Below are 21,601 nucleotides of genomic sequence, written 5' to 3' on the forward strand. Positions count from 1 at the left end.
GCTAAGTCCCAGACATTTCTCTGCCTGAAAAGGTCAAAATACCCAATAGAAATAGGTATAAAATTGAAAATGAAAATGCATTCATTTATGTATTTTATGTGATTTCCATGAATATAGCAAGTAATAAAGCTTGTTATGTTCATGATTGAACTAAATATGAAAGTTGGCTCAGTAGTTCTTAAGCGTCTGCTGCATGTCCAAACTGTAAAAATGTCCGCCATTCCTGTCGTTGGACCAGGGGCTCTGTTTGAATGTTCATGCTTTACGCACAAGCAATTGTTGCGTTACTGGATCACGGAGTCCCTGGCGTTGAATTCTGACTTCATGTTGCACATTTACGCTTCACAGTCAACCAAAATGCCTTTGAAATTACGTCGGAAGCAATTTAGCCCTTATTCGGCTATATAAGGGTGGGGGGTCAACTGAAAATGAAAACAACTATTCCAGGTCAAATAATCTAAATTCATGCATTTAATGCACTTTATTACTCTTTTTGCTAAGAAATGACCAAAATCAGCTTTCCCAGTCATATTTGGACTTGCAGATGATATTTCATTTTTACCTAGAGTTAGTTTAGGTGACAAATACTAAAGATTTTCCTACACAAATTCAATGTGAAAGCAATAACTTTAACTAAAAATAAAGTCAAACTTTGCGCATAGACATCCCCATAACATACCTTTTTAAAGAGCATTCCAAGACGCAATGATTTAAACAATAAAAAGGGGGGTCATACGTTATGCAGAGAAAGAACTCGACGCGAATCAGCGGTCACTGTTTTATGGCCATCTATTTACCGGCTTCGTACCAGTTGAGAAGGGTTTCCCGCCATCTGTCAAAGTCTCATGTAGTCTCCAACCTTCAAGCAAAAGAGTGAATTTCTTAAACATCAATGTTTTCCCTACCACTTGCACAAAGAATCATTCTAAAATAAAGCCATGGCAAGTGCCCCTACAGAGAATTGTGTCTTCTTTAAATGATGTTCATGTTTTTAGAGAGTATAGCATTGCACTCCAAAATATTTTAGTATATTGTAACCTAAAGGAGAAATTTATTCTGATTAAAATGTGTTTTTCTTGCATATTATTATCTTCATATGCATATTGCAGCAAAATATTAAGTTGGCTGGATTATCTTGTCCATTTGGCCATTTTATATCATATTTTCACACGCGGGTGTTTTCGGTCCGAAGAAGGCCATTTTAGGCCTGTAAAGCTTAAATGTCCCTTTAAGATTTAAAGTTGTTGTGTTCAATATATGCAACAAAACTACCAAAACAAACCAAATGGACAGGCCGTGAGGCTTATGCGGGGTGGGGGAAGAATGAATTTGTTTAAATATTTTCACTCAAGTAATTTTGATATAATGCCTTTTTTTGTTTCTTTTTTTTTTAATCACACCCAAAAATGTCAATTTCGAAGCAAAAAAAAATCCAATTTCATCACAGACAATAAGCAAATCGGTGAAAATGAGAGATCAAAGATACGTTGAAGTGTAGAAATCAATAAGCTTCCAATAACTTGTTGTTTCGCACCAATAAAAGCGTGAAATCTTCAAAGCGCCTTGGTGCTAGGAGCCCATTGTTTGCCAGCTGCCAATGATATATTCTAGCATATATGTCATGGGTGCCTTTAAACTGCAGAAGATGGTCAATATCACTGCAGCTCTCATTAAGAGGTCAAAGAGAATACAAGTTTTCATATTTTTGGGCACAAAATAAGTACTTTGACTATTTTTAGGTGGCAATCTGGTTCAAAATGGGGCTTCATAACCGAGCCAAAGACAAAAATGCTCATTTTGGGGGTTTAGAATGGAAGGAAGGTTAAAATGAACAAGACACACACATGTAATGAAAGCCTTATAAGCTTAGAAATGAGGTTTCATGTTGTCACAGGGGCAGAAAGGCAGCTCAGATCAATGCAAGCTTCCTGAAAGGGGTTCTGGTACTTCTTCTGGGGACACAGCTTCCGCAGAATTCTCAACACAATAATATCATTGATCCATGTCACCTTTGTATGCAAAGACAAGCGAATAAGGTCAACTCCCTTAATCACTGAATGAGAGAAGCATGTACCAAAATAAAAAAACAAACTAGTTGCTGAAATGCCAATTTTGGCAAAAAGATCCCTCTGAGGTAATGATGAAGGGGACACTTGCTACAACAATCCTATGTTTAAGTCGGACGCCACATCCTTTCAAGCCGGGACCATGGACTGTAAGCATATTGTGAGAAACAATACCAAACACAAGCTAATTGTAGGGTAACAAGTAGCATATCAACTCAGATGTACTGCATACATGCTTGGGAACAAGGAAAAACCTGTTAAGTGCCAACTTCCGCTGCAACAAGCACGAGCTTTACGTGTCAGGACGCGGAGCTATCAATACAAACTGCACGGGAATTGCTCGACTGCAAGGATTTGAGTGACCACAAACCTTATTATGACAGTTTTTCACACCTTAAGCATCATAACTATGCTTATTGCTTGTTGTACATGAGAGTAATTTTAGTATTATTACTGTTTTGCCATCAACAACCTTCTTCAGTGCCCTCGGCTAAGTCCCAGACATTTCTCTGCCTGAAAAGGTTCAAAATACCCAATAGAAATAGGTATAAATGAAAAATGAAAATGCATTTATGTATTTTATGTGTATTTCCATGAATAATAGCAAGTAATAAAGCTTGTTATGTTCATGATTGAACTAAATATGAAGCTGGCTCAGTTAATAGCGTCTGCTGCATTGTCCAAACTGTAAAAATGTCCGCCATTCCATGTCGGTGACATGGGGCTCTGTTTGAATGTTCATGCTTTACGCACAAGCAATTGTTGCGTTACTGGGATCACGGAGTCCCTGGCGTTGAATTCTGACTTCATGTTGCACATTTACGCTTCACAGTCAACCAAAATGCCTTTGAATTTACGTCGGAAAGCAATTTAGCCCTTATTCGGCTATATAAGGGTGGGGGGTCAACTTGAAAAAACAACTATTCCAGGTCAATAATCTAAATTCATGCATTTAATGCACTTATATTCTTCTCTTTTGCTAAGAAATGACCCAAAAATCAGCTTCCCAGTCATATTTGGCACTTGCAGATGATATTCATTTTTACCTAGAGTTAGTTTAGGTGACAATATACTTAAAGATTTCCTACACAAATTCAATGTGAAAGCAATAACTTTAACTAAAAATAAAGTCAAACTTTTCGCATAGACATCCCCATAACCATACCTTTCTTAAAGAGCATTCCAAGAAGCAATGATTTTAAACAATAAAAAAGGGGGGTCATACGTTATGCAAGAAAGAACTCGACGCGAATCAGCGGTCACTGTTTATGGCCATCTATTTACCGGCTTCGTACCAGTTGAGACAGGGTTCCCGCCATCTGTCAAAGTCTCATGTAGTCTCCAACCTTCAAGCAAAAAGAGTGAATTTCTGTTAAACATCAATGTTTTCCCTACCACTTGCACAAAGAATCATTCTAAAATAAAGCCCTGGCAAGTGCCCCTACAGAGAATTGTGTCTTCTTATAAATGATGTTCATGTTTTAGAGAGTATAGCATTGCACTCCAAAATATTTTAGTATATTGTAACCTAAAGGAGAAATTTATTCTGATTAAAATGTGTTTTTCTTGGCATATTATTATCTTCATATGCATATTGCAGCAAAATATTAAGTTTGGCTGGATTATCTGTCCATTTGGCCATTTTATATCATATTTCACACGCGGGTGTTTTCGGTCCGAAGAAGGCAACTTTTAGGCCTGTTAAGCTTTTAAATGTCCCTTTAAGATTTAAAGTGTTGTGTTCAATATATGCAACAAATACCAAAACAACCAATAGGACAGGCACGTGAGGCTTATGCGGGGTGGGGGAAGAATGAATTTGTTAATATTTTCACTCAAAGTAATTTGATAATGCCTGTTTTGTTCTTTTTTTTAAATCACCCCAAAAATGTCAATTTCGAAGCAAAAAAAAAATCCAATTTCATCACAGACAATAAGCAAATCGGTGAAAATGAGAGATCAAAGATACGTTGAAGTGTAGAAATCAATAAGCTTCCAATAACTTGTTGTTTCGCACCAATAAAAGCGTGAAATCTTCAAAGCGCCTTGGTGCTAGGAGCCAATTTGTTTGCCAGCTGCCAATGATATATTCTAGCATATAATGTCATGGGTGCCTTTAAACTGCAGAAAGAATGGTCAATATTCACTGCCAGCTCTCATTAAGAGGTCAAAGAGAATACAAGTTTTCATATTTGGGCACAAAATAAGTACTTTTGACTATTTTTAGGTGGCAATCTGGTCAAAATGGGGCTTCATAACCGAGCCAAAGACAAAAATGCTCATTTTGGGGGTTTAGAATGGAAGGAAAGGTTAAAATGAACAAGACACACACATGTAATGAAAGCCTTATAAGCTTAGAAATGAGGTTTCATGTTGTCACAGGGGCAGAAAGGCAGCTTCAGATCAATGCAAGCTTCCTGAAAGGGGTTTCTGGTACTTCTTCTGGGGACACAGCTTCCCGCAGAATTCTCAACACAATACATATCATTGATCCATGTCACCTTTGTATGCAAAGACAAGCGAATAAGGTCAATACTTCCCTTAAATCACTGAATGAGAGAAGCATGTACCAAATAAAAAACAAAACTATTTGCTGAAATGCCAAATTTTGGCAAAAGATCCCTCTGAGGTAAATGATGAAGGGGACACTTGCTACAACAATCCTATGTTTAAGTCGGACGCCACATCCTTTCAAGCCGGGACCATGACTGTAAGCATATTGTGAGAAAACAATACCAAACACAGCTAATTGTAGGGTAACAAGTAGCATATCAACTCAGATGTACTGCATACATGCTTGGGAACAAGGAAAAACCTGTTAAGTGCCAACTTCCGCTGCCAACAAAGCACGAGCTTTACGTGTCAGGACGCGGAGCTATCAATACAAACTGCACGGGGAATTGCTCGACTGCAAGGATTTGAGTGACCACAAACCTTATTATGACAGTTTTTTCACACCTTAAGCATCATAACTATGCTTATTTGCTTGTGTACATGAGAGTAATTTAGTATTTTACCTGTTTTGCCATCAACAACCCTTCTCCAGTTGCCCTCGGCTAAGTCCCAGACATTTCTCTGCCTGAAAAGGTCAAATACCCAATAGAAATAGGTATAAAATGAAAAATGAAAATGCATTTATGTATTTTATGTGTATTTCCATGAATAATAGCAAGTAATAAAGCTTGTTATGTTCATGATTGAACTCAATATGAAAGCTGGCTCAGTTAAGCGTCTGCTGCATTGTCCAAACTGTAAAAATGTCCGCCCATTCCATGTCGGTGACATGGGGCTCTGTTTGAATGTTCATGCTTTACGCACAAGCAATTGTTGCGTTACTGGATCACGGAGTCCCTGGCGTTGAATTCTGACTTCATGTTGAACATTTACGCTTCACAGTCAACCAAAATGCCTTTGAATTTACGTCGGAAAGCAATTTAGCCCTTATTCGGCTATATAAGGGTGGGGGGGTCAACTTGAAAAAACAACTATTCAGGTCAAATAATCTAAATTCATGCATTTAATGCACTTATATTCTTCTCTTTTGCTAAGAAATGACCAAAAATCAGCTTTCCCAGTCATATTTGGCACTTGCAGATGATATTTCATTTTTACCTAGAGTTAGTTTAGGTGACAATATACTAAAAGATTTCCTACACAAATTCAATGTGAAAGCAATAACTTTAACTAAAAATAAAGTCAAACTTGTTGCGCATAGACATCCCCATAACCATACCTTTTCTTAAAGAGCATTCCAAGACGCAATGATTTAAACAATAAAAAAGGGGGGTCATACGTTATGCAAGAAAGAACTCGACGCGAATCAGCGGTCACTGTTTTATGGCCATCTATTTACCGGCTTCGTACCAGTTGAGAAGGGTTTCCCGCCATCTGTCAAAGTCTCATGTAGTCTCCAACCTTCAAGCAAAAAGAGTGAATTTCTGTTAAACATCAATGTTTTCCCTACCACTTGCACAAAGAATCATTCTAAAATAAAGCCATGGCAAGTGCCCCTACAGAGAATTGTGTCTTCTTATAAATGATGTTCATGTTTTTAGAGAGTATAGCATTGCACTCCAAAATATTTTAGTATATTGTAACCTAAAGGAGAAATTTATTCTGATTAAAATGTGTTTTTCTTGCATATTATTATCTTCATATGCATATTGCAGCAAATATTAAGTTTGGCTGGATTATCTGTCCATTTGGCCATTTTATATCATATTTTCACACGCGGGTGTTTTCGGTCCGAAGAAGGCAATTTTAGGCCTGTTAAAGCTTAAATGTCCCTTTAAGATTTAAAGTTGTTGTGTTCAATATATGCAACAAAATACCAAAAACAAACCAAATGGACAGGCACGTGAGGCTTATGCGGGGTGGGGGAAGAATGAATTTGTTAAATATTTTCACTCAAAGTAATTTTGATAATGCCTTTTTGTTCTTTTTTTTTAAATCACCCCAAAAATGTCAATTTCGAAGCAAAAAAAAATCCAATTTCATCACAGACAATAAGCAAATCGGTGAAAATGAGAGATCAAAGATACGTTGAAGTGTAGAAATCAATAAGCTTCCAATAACTTGTTGTTTCGCACCAATAAAAGCGTGAAATCTTCAAAGCGCCTTGGTGCTAGGAGCCAATTTGTTTGCCAGCTGCCAATGATATATTCTAGCATATAATGTCATGGGTGCCTTTTATAACTGCAGAAGATGGTCAATATTCACTGCCAGCTCTCATTAAGAGGTCAAAGAGAATACAAGTTTTCATATTTTGGGCACAAAATAAGTACTTTTGACTATTTTTAGGTGGCAATCTGGTCAAAATGGGGCTTCATAACCGAGCCAAAGACAAAAATGCTCATTTTGGGGGTTTTAGAATGGAAGGAAAGGTTAAAATGAACAAGACACACACATGTAATGAAAGCCTTATAAGCTTAGAATGAGGTTTCATGTTGTCACAGGGGCAGAAAGGCAGCTCAGATCAATGCAAGCTTCCTGAAAGGGGTTTCTGGTACTTCTTCTGGGGACACAGCTTCCCGCAGAATTCTCAACACAATACATATCATTGATCCATGTCACCTTTGTATGCAAAGACAAGCGAATAAGGTCAATACTTCCCTTAAATCACTGAATGAGAGAAGCATGTACCAAATAAAAAACAAAACTAGTTGCTGAAATGCCAAATTTTGGCAAAAAGATCCCTCTGAGGTAAATGATGAAGGGGACACTTGCTACAACAATCCTATGTTTAAGTCGGACGCCACATCCTTTCAAGCCGGGACCATGACTGTAAGCATATTGTGAGAAAACAATACCAAACACAAGCTAATTGTAGGGTAACAAGTAGCATATCAACTCAGATGTACTGCATACATGCTTGGGAACAAGGAAAAACCTGTTAAGTGCCAACTTCCGCTGCCAACAAAGCACGAGCTTTACGTGTCAGGACGCGGAGCTATCAATACAAACTGCACGGGGAATTGCTCGACTGCAAGGATTTGAGTGACCACAAACCTTATTATGACAGTTTTTCACACCTTAAGCATCATAACTATGCTTATTTGCTTGTGTACATGAGAGTAATTTAGTATTATTACCTGTTTTGCCATCAACAACCCTTCTCCAGTGCCCTCGGCTAAGTCCCAGACATTTCTCTGCCTGAAAAGGTCAAAATACCCAATAGAAATAGGTATAAAATGAAAAATGAAAATGCATTTATGTATTTTATGTGTATTTCCATGAATAATAGCAAGTAATAAAGCTTGTTATGTTCATGATTGAACTAAATATGAAAGCTGGCTCAGTTAAGCGTCTGCTGCATTGTCCAAACTGTAAAATGTCCGCCATTCCATGTCGGTGACATGGGGCTCTGTTTGAATGTTCATGCTTTACGCACAAGCAATTGTTGCGTTACTGGATCACGGAGTCCCTGGCGTTGAATTCTGACTTCATGTTGCACATTTACGCTTCACAGTCAACCAAAATGCCTTTGAATTTACGTCGGAAAGCAATTTAGCCCTTATTCGGCTATATAAGGGTGGGGGGTCAACTTGAAAAACAACTATTCCAGGTCAAATAATCTAAATTCATGCATTTAATGCACTTATATTCTTCTCTTTTGCTAAGAAATGACCAAAAATCAGCTTTCCCAGTCATATTTGGCACTTGCAGATGATATTTCATTTTTACCTAGAGTTAGTTTAGGTGACAATATACTAAAAGATTTCCTACACAAATTCAATGTGAAAGCAATAACTTTAACTAAAAATAAAGTCAAACTTTTGCGCATAGACATCCCCATAACCATACCTTTTCTTAAAGAGCATTCCAAGACGCAATGATTTAAACAATAAAAAAGGGGGGTCATACGTTATGCAAGAAAGAACTCGACGCGAATCAGCGGTCACTGTTTTATGGCCATCTATTTACCGGCTTCGTACCAGTTGAGAAGGGTTTCCCGCCATCTGTCAAAGTCTCATGTAGTCTCCAACCTTCAAGCAAAAGAGTGAATTTCTGTTAAACATCAATGTTTTCCCTACCACTTGCACAAAGAATCATTCTAAAATAAAGCCATGGCAAGTGCCCCTACAGAGAATTGTGTCTTCTTATAAATGATGTTCATGTTTTTAGAGAGTATAGCATTGCACTCCAAAATATTTTAGTATATTGTAACCTAAAGGAGAAATTTATTCTGATTAAAATGTGTTTTTCTTGCATATTATTATCTTCATATGCATATTGCAGCAAAATATTAAGTTTGGCTGGATTATCTGTCCATTTGGCCATTTTATATCATATTTTCACACGCGGGTGTTTTCGGTCCGAAGAAGGCAATTTTAGGCCTGTTAAAGCTTAAATGTCCCTTTAAGATTTAAAGTTGTTGTGTTCAATATATGCAACAAAATACCAAAACAAACCAAATGGACAGGCACGTGAGGCTTATGCGGGGTGGGGGAAGAATGAATTTGTTAAATATTTTCACTCAAAGTAATTTTGATAATGCCTTTTTTGTTCTTTTTTTTTAAATCACCCCAAAAATGTCAATTTCGAAGCAAAAAAAAATCCAATTTCATCACAGACAATAAGCAAATCGGTGAAAATGAGAGATCAAAGATACGTTGAAGTGTAGAAATCAATAAGCTTCCAATAACTTGTTGTTTCGCACCAATAAAAGCGTGAAATCTTCAAAGCGCCTTGGTGCTAGGAGCCAATTTGTTTGCCAGCTGCCAATGATATATTCTAGCATATAATGTCATGGGTGCCTTTAAACTGCAGAAGATGGTCAATATTCACTGCCAGCTCTCATTAAGAGGTCAAAGAGAATACAAGTTTTCATATTTTGGGCACAAAATAAGTACTTTTGACTATTTTTAGGTGGCAATCTGGTCAAAATGGGGCTTCATAACCGAGCCAAAGACAAAAATGCTCATTTTGGGGGTTTAGAATGGAAGGAAAGGTTAAAATGAACAAGACACACACATGTAATGAAAGCCTTATAAGCTTAGAAATGAGGTTTCATGTTGTCACAGGGGCAGAAAGGCAGCTCAGATCAATGCAAGCTTCCTGAAAGGGGTTTCTGGTACTTCTTCTGGGGACACAGCTTCCCGCAGAATTCTCAACACAATACATATCATTGATCCATGTCACCTTTGTATGCAAAGACAAGCGAATAAGGTCAATACTTCCCTTAAATCACTGAATGAGAGAAGCATGTACCAAATAAAAAACAAAACTAGTTGCTGAAATGCCAAATTTTGGCAAAAAGATCCCTCTGAGGTAAATGATGAAGGGGACACTTGCTACAACAATCCTATGTTTAAGTCGGACGCCACATCCTTTCAAGCCGGGACCATGACTGTAAGCATATTGTGAGAAAACAATACCAAACACAAGCTAATTGTAGGGTAACAAGTAGCATATCAACTCAGATGTACTGCATACATGCTTGGGAACAAGGAAAAACCTGTTAAGTGCCAACTTCCGCTGCCAACAAAGCACGAGCTTTACGTGTCAGGACGCGGAGCTATCAATACAAACTGCACGGGGAATTGCTCGACTGCAAGGATTTGAGTGACCACAAACCTTATTATGACAGTTTTTCACACCTTAAGCATCATAACTATGCTTATTTGCTTGTGTACATGAGAGTAATTTAGTATTATTACCTGTTTTGCCATCAACAACCCTTCTCCAGTTGCCCTCGGCTAAGTCCCAGACATTTCTCTGCCTGAAAAGGTCAAAATACCCAATAGAAATAGGTATAAAATGAAAAATGAAAATGCATTTATGTATTTTATGTGTATTTCCATGAATAATAGCAAGTAATAAAGCTTGTTATGTTCATGATTGAACTAAATATGAAAGCTGGCTCAGTTAAGCGTCTGCTGCATTGTCCAAACTGTAAAAATGTCCGCCATTCCATGTCGGTGACATGGGGCTCTGTTTGAATGTTCATGCTTTACGCACAAGCAATTGTTGCGTTACTGGATCACGGAGTCCCTGGCGTTGAATTCTGACTTCATGTTGCACATTTACGCTTCACAGTCAACCAAAATGCCTTTGAATTTACGTCGGAAAGCAATTTAGCCCTTATTCGGCTATATAAGGGTGGGGGGTCAACTTGAAAAACAACTATTCCAGGTCAAATAATCTAAATTCATGCATTTAATGCACTTATATTCTTCTCTTTTGCTAAGAAATGACCAAAAATCAGCTTTCCCAGTCATATTTGGCACTTGCAGATGATATTTCATTTTTACCTAGAGTTAGTTTAGGTGACAATATACTAAAAGATTTCCTACACAAATTCAATGTGAAAGCAATAACTTTAACTAAAAATAAAGTCAAACTTTGCGCATAGACATCCCCATAACCATACCTTTTCTTAAAGAGCATTCCAAGACGCAATGATTTAAACAATAAAAAGGGGGGTCATACGTTATGCAAGAAAGAACTCGACGCGAATCAGCGGTCACTGTTTTATGGCCATCTATTTACCGGCTTCGTACCAGTTGAGAAGGGTTTCCCGCCATCTGTCAAAGTCTCATGTAGTCTCCAACCTTCAAGCAAAAGAGTGAATTTCTGTTAAACATCAATGTTTTCCCTACCACTTGCACAAAGAATCATTCTAAAATAAAGCCATGGCAAGTGCCCCTACAGAGAATTGTGTCTTCTTATAAATGATGTTCATGTTTTTAGAGAGTATAGCATTGCACTCCAAAATATTTTAGTATATTGTAACCTAAAGGAGAAATTTATTCTGATTAAAATGTGTTTTTCTTGCATATTATTATCTTCATATGCATATTGCAGCAAAATATTAAGTTTGGCTGGATTATCTGTCCATTTGGCCATTTTATATCATATTTTCACACGCGGGTGTTTTCGGTCCGAAGAAGGCAATTTTAGGCCTGTTAAAGCTTAAATGTCCCTTTAAGATTTAAAGTTGTTGTGTTCAATATATGCAACAAAATACCAAAACAAACCAAATGGACAGGCACGTGAGGCTTATGCGGGGTGGGGGAAGAATGAATTTGTTAAATATTTTCACTCAAAGTAATTTTGATAATGCCTTTTTTGTTCTTTTTTTTTAAATCACCCCAAAAATGTCAATTTCGAAGCAAAAAAAAAATCCAATTTCATCACAGACAATAAGCAAATCGGTGAAAATGAGAGATCAAAGATACGTTGAAGTGTAGAAATCAATAAGCTTCCAATAACTTGTTGTTTCGCACCAATAAAAGCGTGAAATCTTCAAAGCGCCTTGGTGCTAGGAGCCAATTTGTTTGCCAGCTGCCAATGATATATTCTAGCATATAATGTCATGGGTGCCTTTAAACTGCAGAAGATGGTCAATATTCACTGCCAGCTCTCATTAAGAGGTCAAAGAGAATACAAGTTTTCATATTTTGGGCACAAAATAAGTACTTTTGACTATTTTTAGGTGGCAATCTGGTCAAAATGGGGCTTCATAACCGAGCCAAAGACAAAAATGCTCATTTTGGGGGTTTAGAATGGAAGGAAAGGTTAAAATGAACAAGACACACACATGTAATGAAAGCCTTATAAGCTTAGAAATGAGGTTTCATGTTGTCACAGGGGCAGAAAGGCAGCTCAGATCAATGCAAGCTTCCTGAAAGGGGTTTCTGGTACTTCTTCTGGGGACACAGCTTCCCGCAGAATTCTCAACACAATACATATCATTGATCCATGTCACCTTTGTATGCAAAGACAAGCGAATAAGGTCAATACTTCCCTTAAATCACTGAATGAGAGAAGCATGTACCAAATAAAAAACAAAACTAGTTGCTGAAATGCCAAATTTTGGCAAAAAGATCCCTCTGAGGTAAATGATGAAGGGGACACTTGCTACAACAATCCTATGTTTAAGTCGGACGCCACATCCTTTCAAGCCGGGACCATGACTGTAAGCATATTGTGAGAAAACAATACCAAACACAAGCTAATTGTAGGGTAACAAGTAGCATATCAACTCAGATGTACTGCATACATGCTTGGGAACAAGGAAAAACCTGTTAAGTGCCAACTTCCGCTGCCAACAAAGCACGAGCTTTACGTGTCAGGACGCGGAGCTATCAATACAAACTGCACGGGGAATTGCTCGACTGCAAGGATTTGAGTGACCACAAACCTTATTATGACAGTTTTTCACACCTTAAGCATCATAACTATGCTTATTTGCTTGTGTACATGAGAGTAATTTAGTATTATTACCTGTTTTGCCATCAACAACCCTTCTCCAGTTGCCCTCGGCTAAGTCCCAGACATTTCTCTGCCTGAAAAGGTCAAAATACCCAATAGAAATAGGTATAAAATGAAAAATGAAAATGCATTTATGTATTTTATGTGTATTTCCATGAATAATAGCAAGTAATAAAGCTTGTTATGTTCATGATTGAACTAAATATGAAAGCTGGCTCAGTTAAGCGTCTGCTGCATTGTCCAAACTGTAAAAATGTCCGCCATTCCATGTCGGTGACATGGGGCTCTGTTTGAATGTTCATGCTTTACGCACAAGCAATTGTTGCGTTACTGGATCACGGAGTCCCTGGCGTTGAATTCTGACTTCATGTTGCACATTTACGCTTCACAGTCAACCAAAATGCCTTTGAATTTACGTCGGAAAGCAATTTAGCCCTTATTCGGCTATATAAGGGTGGGGGGTCAACTTGAAAAACAACTATTCCAGGTCAAATAATCTAAATTCATGCATTTAATGCACTTATATTCTTCTCTTTTGCTAAGAAATGACCAAAAATCAGCTTTCCCAGTCATATTTGGCACTTGCAGATGATATTTCATTTTTACCTAGAGTTAGTTTAGGTGACAATATACTAAAAGATTTCCTACACAAATTCAATGTGAAAGCAATAACTTTAACTAAAAATAAAGTCAAACTTTTGCGCATAGACATCCCCATAACCATACCTTTTCTTAAAGAGCATTCCAAGACGCAATGATTTAAACAATAAAAAAGGGGGGTCATACGTTATGCAAGAAAGAACTCGACGCGAATCAGCGGTCACTGTTTTATGGCCATCTATTTACCGGCTTCGTACCAGTTGAGAAGGGTTTCCCGCCATCTGTCAAAGTCTCATGTAGTCTCCAACCTTCAAGCAAAAGAGTGAATTTCTGTTAAACATCAATGTTTTCCCTACCACTTGCACAAAGAATCATTCTAAAATAAAGCCATGGCAAGTGCCCCTACAGAGAATTGTGTCTTCTTATAAATGATGTTCATGTTTTTAGAGAGTATAGCATTGCACTCCAAAATATTTTAGTATATTGTAACCTAAAGGAGAAATTTATTCTGATTAAAATGTGTTTTTCTTGCATATTATTATCTTCATATGCATATTGCAGCAAAATATTAAGTTTGGCTGGATTATCTGTCCATTTGGCCATTTTATATCATATTTTCACACGCGGGTGTTTTCGGTCCGAAGAAGGCAATTTTAGGCCTGTTAAAGCTTAAATGTCCCTTTAAGATTTAAAGTTGTTGTGTTCAATATATGCAACAAAATACCAAAACAAACCAAATGGACAGGCACGTGAGGCTTATGCGGGGTGGGGGAAGAATGAATTTGTTAAATATTTTCACTCAAAGTAATTTTGATAATGCCTTTTTTGTTCTTTTTTTTTAAATCACCCCAAAAATGTCAATTTCGAAGCAAAAAAAAATCCAATTTCATCACAGACAATAAGCAAATCGGTGAAAATGAGAGATCAAAGATACGTTGAAGTGTAGAAATCAATAAGCTTCCAATAACTTGTTGTTTCGCACCAATAAAAGCGTGAAATCTTCAAAGCGCCTTGGTGCTAGGAGCCAATTTGTTTGCCAGCTGCCAATGATATATTCTAGCATATAATGTCATGGGTGCCTTTAAACTGCAGAAGATGGTCAATATTCACTGCCAGCTCTCATTAAGAGGTCAAAGAGAATACAAGTTTTCATATTTTGGGCACAAAATAAGTACTTTTGACTATTTTTAGGTGGCAATCTGGTCAAAATGGGGCTTCATAACCGAGCCAAAGACAAAAATGCTCATTTTGGGGGTTTAGAATGGAAGGAAAGGTTAAAATGAACAAGACACACACATGTAATGAAAGCCTTATAAGCTTAGAAATGAGGTTTCATGTTGTCACAGGGGCAGAAAGGCAGCTCAGATCAATGCAAGCTTCCTGAAAGGGGTTTCTGGTACTTCTTCTGGGGACACAGCTTCCCGCAGAATTCTCAACACAATACATATCATTGATCCATGTCACCTTTGTATGCAAAGACAAGCGAATAAGGTCAATACTTCCCTTAAATCACTGAATGAGAGAAGCATGTACCAAATAAAAAACAAAACTAGTTGCTGAAATGCCAAATTTTGGCAAAAAGATCCCTCTGAGGTAAATGATGAAGGGGACACTTGCTACAACAATCCTATGTTTAAGTCGGACGCCACATCCTTTCAAGCCGGGACCATGACTGTAAGCATATTGTGAGAAAACAATACCAAACACAAGCTAATTGTAGGGTAACAAGTAGCATATCAACTCAGATGTACTGCATACATGCTTGGGAACAAGGAAAAACCTGTTAAGTGCCAACTTCCGCTGCCAACAAAGCACGAGCTTTACGTGTCAGGACGCGGAGCTATCAATACAAACTGCACGGGGAATTGCTCGACTGCAAGGATTTGAGTGACCACAAACCTTATTATGACAGTTTTTCACACCTTAAGCATCATAACTATGCTTATTTGCTTGTGTACATGAGAGTAATTTAGTATTATTACCTGTTTTGCCATCAACAACCCTTCTCCAGTTGCCCTCGGCTAAGTCCCAGACATTTCTCTGCCTGAAAAGGTCAAAATACCCAATAGAAATAGGTATAAAATGAAAAATGAAAATGCATTTATGTATTTTATGTGTATTTCCATGAATAATAGCAAGTAATAAAGCTTGTTATGTTCATGATTGAACTAAATATGAAAGCTGGCTCAGTTAAGCGTCTGCTGCATTGTCCAAACTGTAAAAATGTCCGCCATTCCATGTCGGTGACATGGGGCTCTGTTTGAATGTTCATGCTTTACGCACAAGCAATTGTTGCGTTACTGGATCACGGAGTCCCTGGCGTTGAATTCTGACTTCATGTTGCACATTTACGCTTCACAGTCAACCAAAATGCCTTTGAATTTACGTCGGAAAGCAATTTAGCCCTTATTCGGCTATATAAGGGTGGGGGGTCAACTTGAAAAACAACTATTCCAGGTCAAATAATCTAAATTCATGCATTTAATGCACTTATATTCTTCTCTTTTGCTAAGAAATGACCAAAAATCAGCTTTCCCAGTCATATTTGGCACTTGCAGATGATATTTCATTTTTACCTAGAGTTAGTTTAGGTGACAATATACTAAAAGATTTCCTACACAAATTCAATGTGAAAGCAATAACTTTAACTAAAAATAAAGTCAAACTTTTGCGCATAGACATCCCCATAACCATACCTTTTCTTAAAGAGCATTCCAAGACGCAATGATTTAAACAATAAAAAAGGGGGGTCATACGTTATGCAAGAAAGAACTCGACGCGAATCAGCGGTCACTGTTTTATGGCCATCTATTTACCGGCTTCGTACCAGTTGAGAAGGGTTTCCCGCCATCTGTCAAAGTCTCATGTAGTCTCCAACCTTCAAGCAAAAGAGTGAATTTCTGTTAAACATCAATGTTTTCCCTACCACTTGCACAAAGAATCATTCTAAAATAAAGCCATGGCAAGTGCCCCTACAGAGAATTGTGTCTTCTTATAAATGATGTTCATGTTTTTAGAGAGTATAGCATTGCACTCCAAAATATTTTAGTATATTGTAACCTAAAGGAGAAATTTATTCTGATTAAAATGTGTTTTTCTTGCATATTATTATCTTCATATGCATATTGCAGCAAAATATTAAGTTTGGCTGGATTATCTGTCCATTTGGCCATTTTATATCATATTTTCACACGCGGGTGTTTTCGGTCCGAAGAAGGCAATTTTAGGCCTGTTAAAGCTTAAATGTCCCTTTAAGATTTAAAGTTGTTGTGTTCAATATATGCAACAAAATACCAAAACAAACCAAATGGACAGGCACGTGAGGCTTATGCGGGGTGGGGGAAGAATGAATTTGTTAAATATTTTCACTCAAAGTAATTTTGATAATGCCTTTTTTGTTCTTTTTTTTTAAATCACCCCAAAAATGTCAATTTCGAAGCAAAAAAAAATCCAATTTCATCACAGACAATAAGCAAATCGGTGAAAATGAGAGATCAAAGATACGTTGAAGTGTAGAAATCAATAAGCTTCCAATAACTTGTTGTTTCGCACCAATAAAAGCGTGAAATCTTCAAAGCGCCTTGGTGCTAGGAGCCAATTTGTTTGCCAGCTGCCAATGATATATTCTAGCATATAATGTCATGGGTGCCTTTAAACTGCAGAAGATGGTCAATATTCACTGCCAGCTCTCATTAAGAGGTCAAAGAGAATACAAGTTTTCATATTTTGGGCACAAAATAAGTACTTTTGACTATTTTTAGGTGGCAATCTGGTCAAAATGGGGCTTCATAACCGAGCCAAAGACAAAAATGCTCATTTTGGGGGTTTAGAATGGAAGGAAAGGTTAAAATGAACAAGACACACACATGTAATGAAAGCCTTATAAGCTTAGAAATGAGGTTTCATGTTGTCACAGGGGCAGAAAGGCAGCTCAGATCAATGCAAGCTTCCTGAAAGGGGTTTCTGGTACTTCTTCTGGGGACACAGCTTCCCGCAGAATTCTCAACACAATACATATCATTGATCCATGTCACCTTTGTATGCAAAGACAAGCGAATAAGGTCAATACTTCCCTTAAATCACTGAATGAGAGAAGCATGTACCAAATAAAAAACAAAACTAGTTGCTGAAATGCCAAATTTTGGCAAAAAGATCCCTCTGAGGTAAATGATGAAGGGGACACTTGCTACAACAATCCTATGTTTAAGTCGGACGCCACATCCTTTCAAGCCGGGACCATGACTGTAAGCATATTGTGAGAAAACAATACCAAACACAAGCTAATTGTAGGGTAACAAGTAGCATATCAACTCAGATGTACTGCATACATGCTTGGGAACAAGGAAAAACCTGTTAAGTGCCAACTTCCGCTGCCAACAAAGCACGAGCTTTACGTGTCAGGACGCGGAGCTATCAATACAAACTGCACGGGGAATTGCTCGACTGCAAGGATTTGAGTGACCACAAACCTTATTATGACAGTTTTTCACACCTTAAGCATCATAACTATGCTTATTTGCTTGTGTACATGAGAGTAATTTAGTATTATTACCTGTTTTGCCATCAACAACCCTTCTCCAGTTGCCCTCGGCTAAGTCCCAGACATTTCTCTGCCTGAAAAGGTCAAAATACCCAATAGAAATAGGTATAAAATGAAAAATGAAAATGCATTTATGTATTTTATGTGTATTTCCATGAATAATAGCAAGTAATAAAGCTTGTTATGTTCATGATTGAACTAAATATGAAAGCTGGCTCAGTTAAGCGTCTGCTGCATTGTCCAAACTGTAAAAATGTCCGCCATTCCATGTCGGTGACATGGGGCTCTGTTTGAATGTTCATGCTTTACGCACAAGCAATTGTTGCGTTACTGGATCACGGAGTCCCTGGCGTTGAATTCTGACTTCATGTTGCACATTTACGCTTCACAGTCAACCAAAATGCCTTTGAATTTACGTCGGAAAGCAATTTAGCCCTTATTCGGCTATATAAGGGTGGGGGGTCAACTTGAAAAACAACTATTCCAGGTCAAATAATCTAAATTCATGCATTTAATGCACTTATATTCTTCTCTTTTGCTAAGAAATGACCAAAAATCAGCTTTCCCAGTCATATTTGGCACTTGCAGATGATATTTCATTTTTACCTAGAGTTAGTTTAGGTGACAATATACTAAAAGATTTCCTACACAAATTCAATGTGAAAGCAATAACTTTAACTAAAAATAAAGTCAAACTTTTGCGCATAGACATCCCCATAACCATACCTTTTCTTAAAGAGCATTCCAAGACGCAATGATTTAAACAATAAAAAAGGGGGGTCATACGTTATGCAAGAAAGAACTCGACGCGAATCAGCGGTCACTGTTTTATGGCCATCTATTTACCGGCTTCGTACCAGTTGAGAAGGGTTTCCCGCCATCTGTCAAAGTCTCATGTAGTCTCCAACCTTCAAGCAAAAGAGTGAATTTCTGTTAAACATCAATGTTTTCCCTACCACTTGCACAAAGAATCATTCTAAAATAAAGCCATGGCAAGTGCCCCTACAGAGAATTGTGTCTTCTTATAAATGATGTTCATGTTTTTAGAGAGTATAGCATTGCACTCCAAAATATTTTAGTATATTGTAACCTAAAGGAGAAATTTATTCTGATTAAAATGTGTTTTTCTTGCATATTATTATCTTCATATGCATATTGCAGCAAAATATTAAGTTTGGCTGGATTATCTGTCCATTTGGCCATTTTATATCATATTTTCACACGCGGGTGTTTTCGGTCCGAAGAAGGCAATTTTAGGCCTGTTAAAGCTTAAATGTCCCTTTAAGATTTAAAGTTGTTGTGTTCAATATATGCAACAAAATACCAAAACAAACCAAATGGACAGGCACGTGAGGCTTATGCGGGGTGGGGGAAGAATGAATTTGTTAAATATTTTCACTCAAAGTAATTTTGATAATGCCTTTTTTGTTCTTTTTTTTTAAATCACCCCAAAAATGTCAATTTCGAAGCAAAAAAAAATCCAATTTCATCACAGACAATAAGCAAATCGGTGAAAATGAGAGATCAAAGATACGTTGAAGTGTAGAAATCAATAAGCTTCCAATAACTTGTTGTTTCGCACCAATAAAAGCGTGAAATCTTCAAAGCGCCTTGGTGCTAGGAGCCAATTTGTTTGCCAGCTGCCAATGATATATTCTAGCATATAATGTCATGGGTGCCTTTAAACTGCAGAAGATGGTCAATATTCACTGCCAGCTCTCATTAAGAGGTCAAAGAGAATACAAGTTTTCATATTTTGGGCACAAAATAAGTACTTTTGACTATTTTTAGGTGGCAATCTGGTCAAAATGGGGCTTCATAACCGAGCCAAAGACAAAAATGCTCATTTTGGGGGTTTAGAATGGAAGGAAAGGTTAAAATGAACAAGACACACACATGTAATGAAAGCCTTATAAGCTTAGAAATGAGGTTTCATGTTGTCACAGGGGCAGAAAGGCAGCTCAGATCAATGCAAGCTTCCTGAAAGGGGTTTCTGGTACTTCTTCTGGGGACACAGCTTCCCGCAGAATTCTCAACACAATACATATCATTGATCCATGTCACCTTTGTATGCAAAGACAAGCGAATAAGGTCAATACTTCCCTTAAATCACTGAATGAGAGAAGCATGTACCAAATAAAAAACAAAACTAGTTGCTGAAATGCCAAATTTTGGCAAAAAGATCCCTCTGAGGTAAATGATGAAGGGGACACTTGCTACAACAATCCTATGTTTAAGTCGGACGCCACATCCTTTCAAGCCGGGACCATGACTGTAAGCATATTGTGAGAAAACAATACCAAACACAAGCTAATTGTAGGGTAACAAGTAGCATATCAACTCAGATGTACTGCATACATGCTTGGGAACAAGGAAAAACCTGTTAAGTGCCAACTTCCGCTGCCAACAAAGCACGAGCTTTACGTGTCAGGACGCGGAGCTATCAATACAAACTGCACGGGGAATTGCTCGACTGCAAGGATTTGAGTGACCACAAACCTTATTATGACAGTTTTTCACACCTTAAGCATCATAACTATGCTTATTTGCTTGTGTACATGAGAGTAATTTAGTATTATTACCTGTTTTGCCATCAACAACCCTTCTCCAGTTGCCCTCGGCTAAGTCCCAGACATTTCTCTGCCTGAAAAGGTCAAAATACCCAATAGAAATAGGTATAAAATGAAAAATGAAAATGCATTTATGTATTTTATGTGTATTTCCATGAATAATAGCAAGTAATAAAGCTTGTTATGTTCATGATTGAACTAAATATGAAAGCTGGCTCAGTTAAGCGTCTGCTGCATTGTCCAAACTGTAAAAATGTCCGCCATTCCATGTCGGTGACATGGGGCTCTGTTTGAATGTTCATGCTTTACGCACAAGCAATTGTTGCGTTACTGGATCACGGAGTCCCTGGCGTTGAATTCTGACTTCATGTTGCACATTTACGCTTCACAGTCAACCAAAATGCCTTTGAATTTACGTCGGAAAGCAATTTAGCCCTTATTCGGCTATATAAGGGTGGGGGGTCAACTTGAAAAACAACTATTCCAGGTCAAATAATCTAAATTCATGCATTTAATGCACTTATATTCTTCTCTTTTGCTAAGAAATGACCAAAAATCAGCTTTCCCAGTCATATTTGGCACTTGCAGATGATATTTCATTTTTACCTAGAGTTAGTTTAGGTGACAATATACTAAAAGATTTCCTACACAAATTCAATGTGAAAGCAATAACTTTAACTAAAAATAAAGTCAAACTTTTGCGCATAGACATCCCCATAACCATACCTTTTCTTAAAGAGCATTCCAAGACGCAATGATTTAAACAATAAAAAAGGGGGGTCATACGTTATGCAAGAAAGAACTCGACGCGAATCAGCGGTCACTGTTTTATGGCCATCTATTTACCGGCCTCGTACCAGTTGAGAAGGGTTTCCCGCCATCTGTCAAAGTCTCATGTAGTCTCCAACCTTCAAGCAAAAGAGTGAATTTCTGTTAAACATCAATGTTTTCCCTACCACTTGCACAAAGAATCATTCTAAAATAAAGCCATGGCAAGTGCCCCTACAGAGAATTGTGTCTTCTTATAAATGATGTTCATGTTTTTAGAGAGTATAGCATTGCACTCCAAAATATTTTAGTATATTGTAACCTTAACAATTAAAACATTC

At 37.5% G+C, this 21,601-nt stretch overlaps 1 long non-coding RNA gene across 47 annotated transcripts; it reads right to left on the reverse strand.

The window, feature by feature from the left end:
* Window positions 1-5: 5 nt before the first annotated feature.
* Window positions 6-21,576, reverse strand: LOC127876584 (uncharacterized). 47 transcript variants are annotated; one of them, XR_008047946.1, is made up of 14 exons: window positions 21,350-21,576; window positions 20,505-20,566; window positions 18,709-18,830; window positions 17,935-17,996; window positions 16,139-16,260; window positions 15,365-15,426; window positions 13,569-13,690; window positions 12,795-12,856; window positions 10,998-11,119; window positions 10,226-10,287; window positions 7,658-7,718; window positions 5,860-5,981; window positions 5,084-5,145; window positions 746-859 (listed from the first exon to the last, which is right to left on the reverse strand). It is a non-coding gene; the product is annotated as an uncharacterized LOC127876584 (long non-coding RNA). The 47 variants fall into 47 exon arrangements; XR_008048026.1 differs by lacking the exon at window positions 7,658-7,718 and having other exon boundaries at window positions 16,199-16,260; XR_008048023.1 differs by lacking the exon at window positions 7,658-7,718 and having other exon boundaries at window positions 13,640-13,690.
* Between the last annotated feature and the right edge of the window lie 25 nt (window positions 21,577-21,601).

Source organism: Dreissena polymorpha, chromosome 1, assembly GCF_020536995.1.
Source record: "Dreissena polymorpha isolate Duluth1 chromosome 1, UMN_Dpol_1.0, whole genome shotgun sequence".
Lineage (NCBI taxonomy): Eukaryota > Metazoa > Mollusca > Bivalvia > Myida > Dreissenidae > Dreissena > Dreissena polymorpha.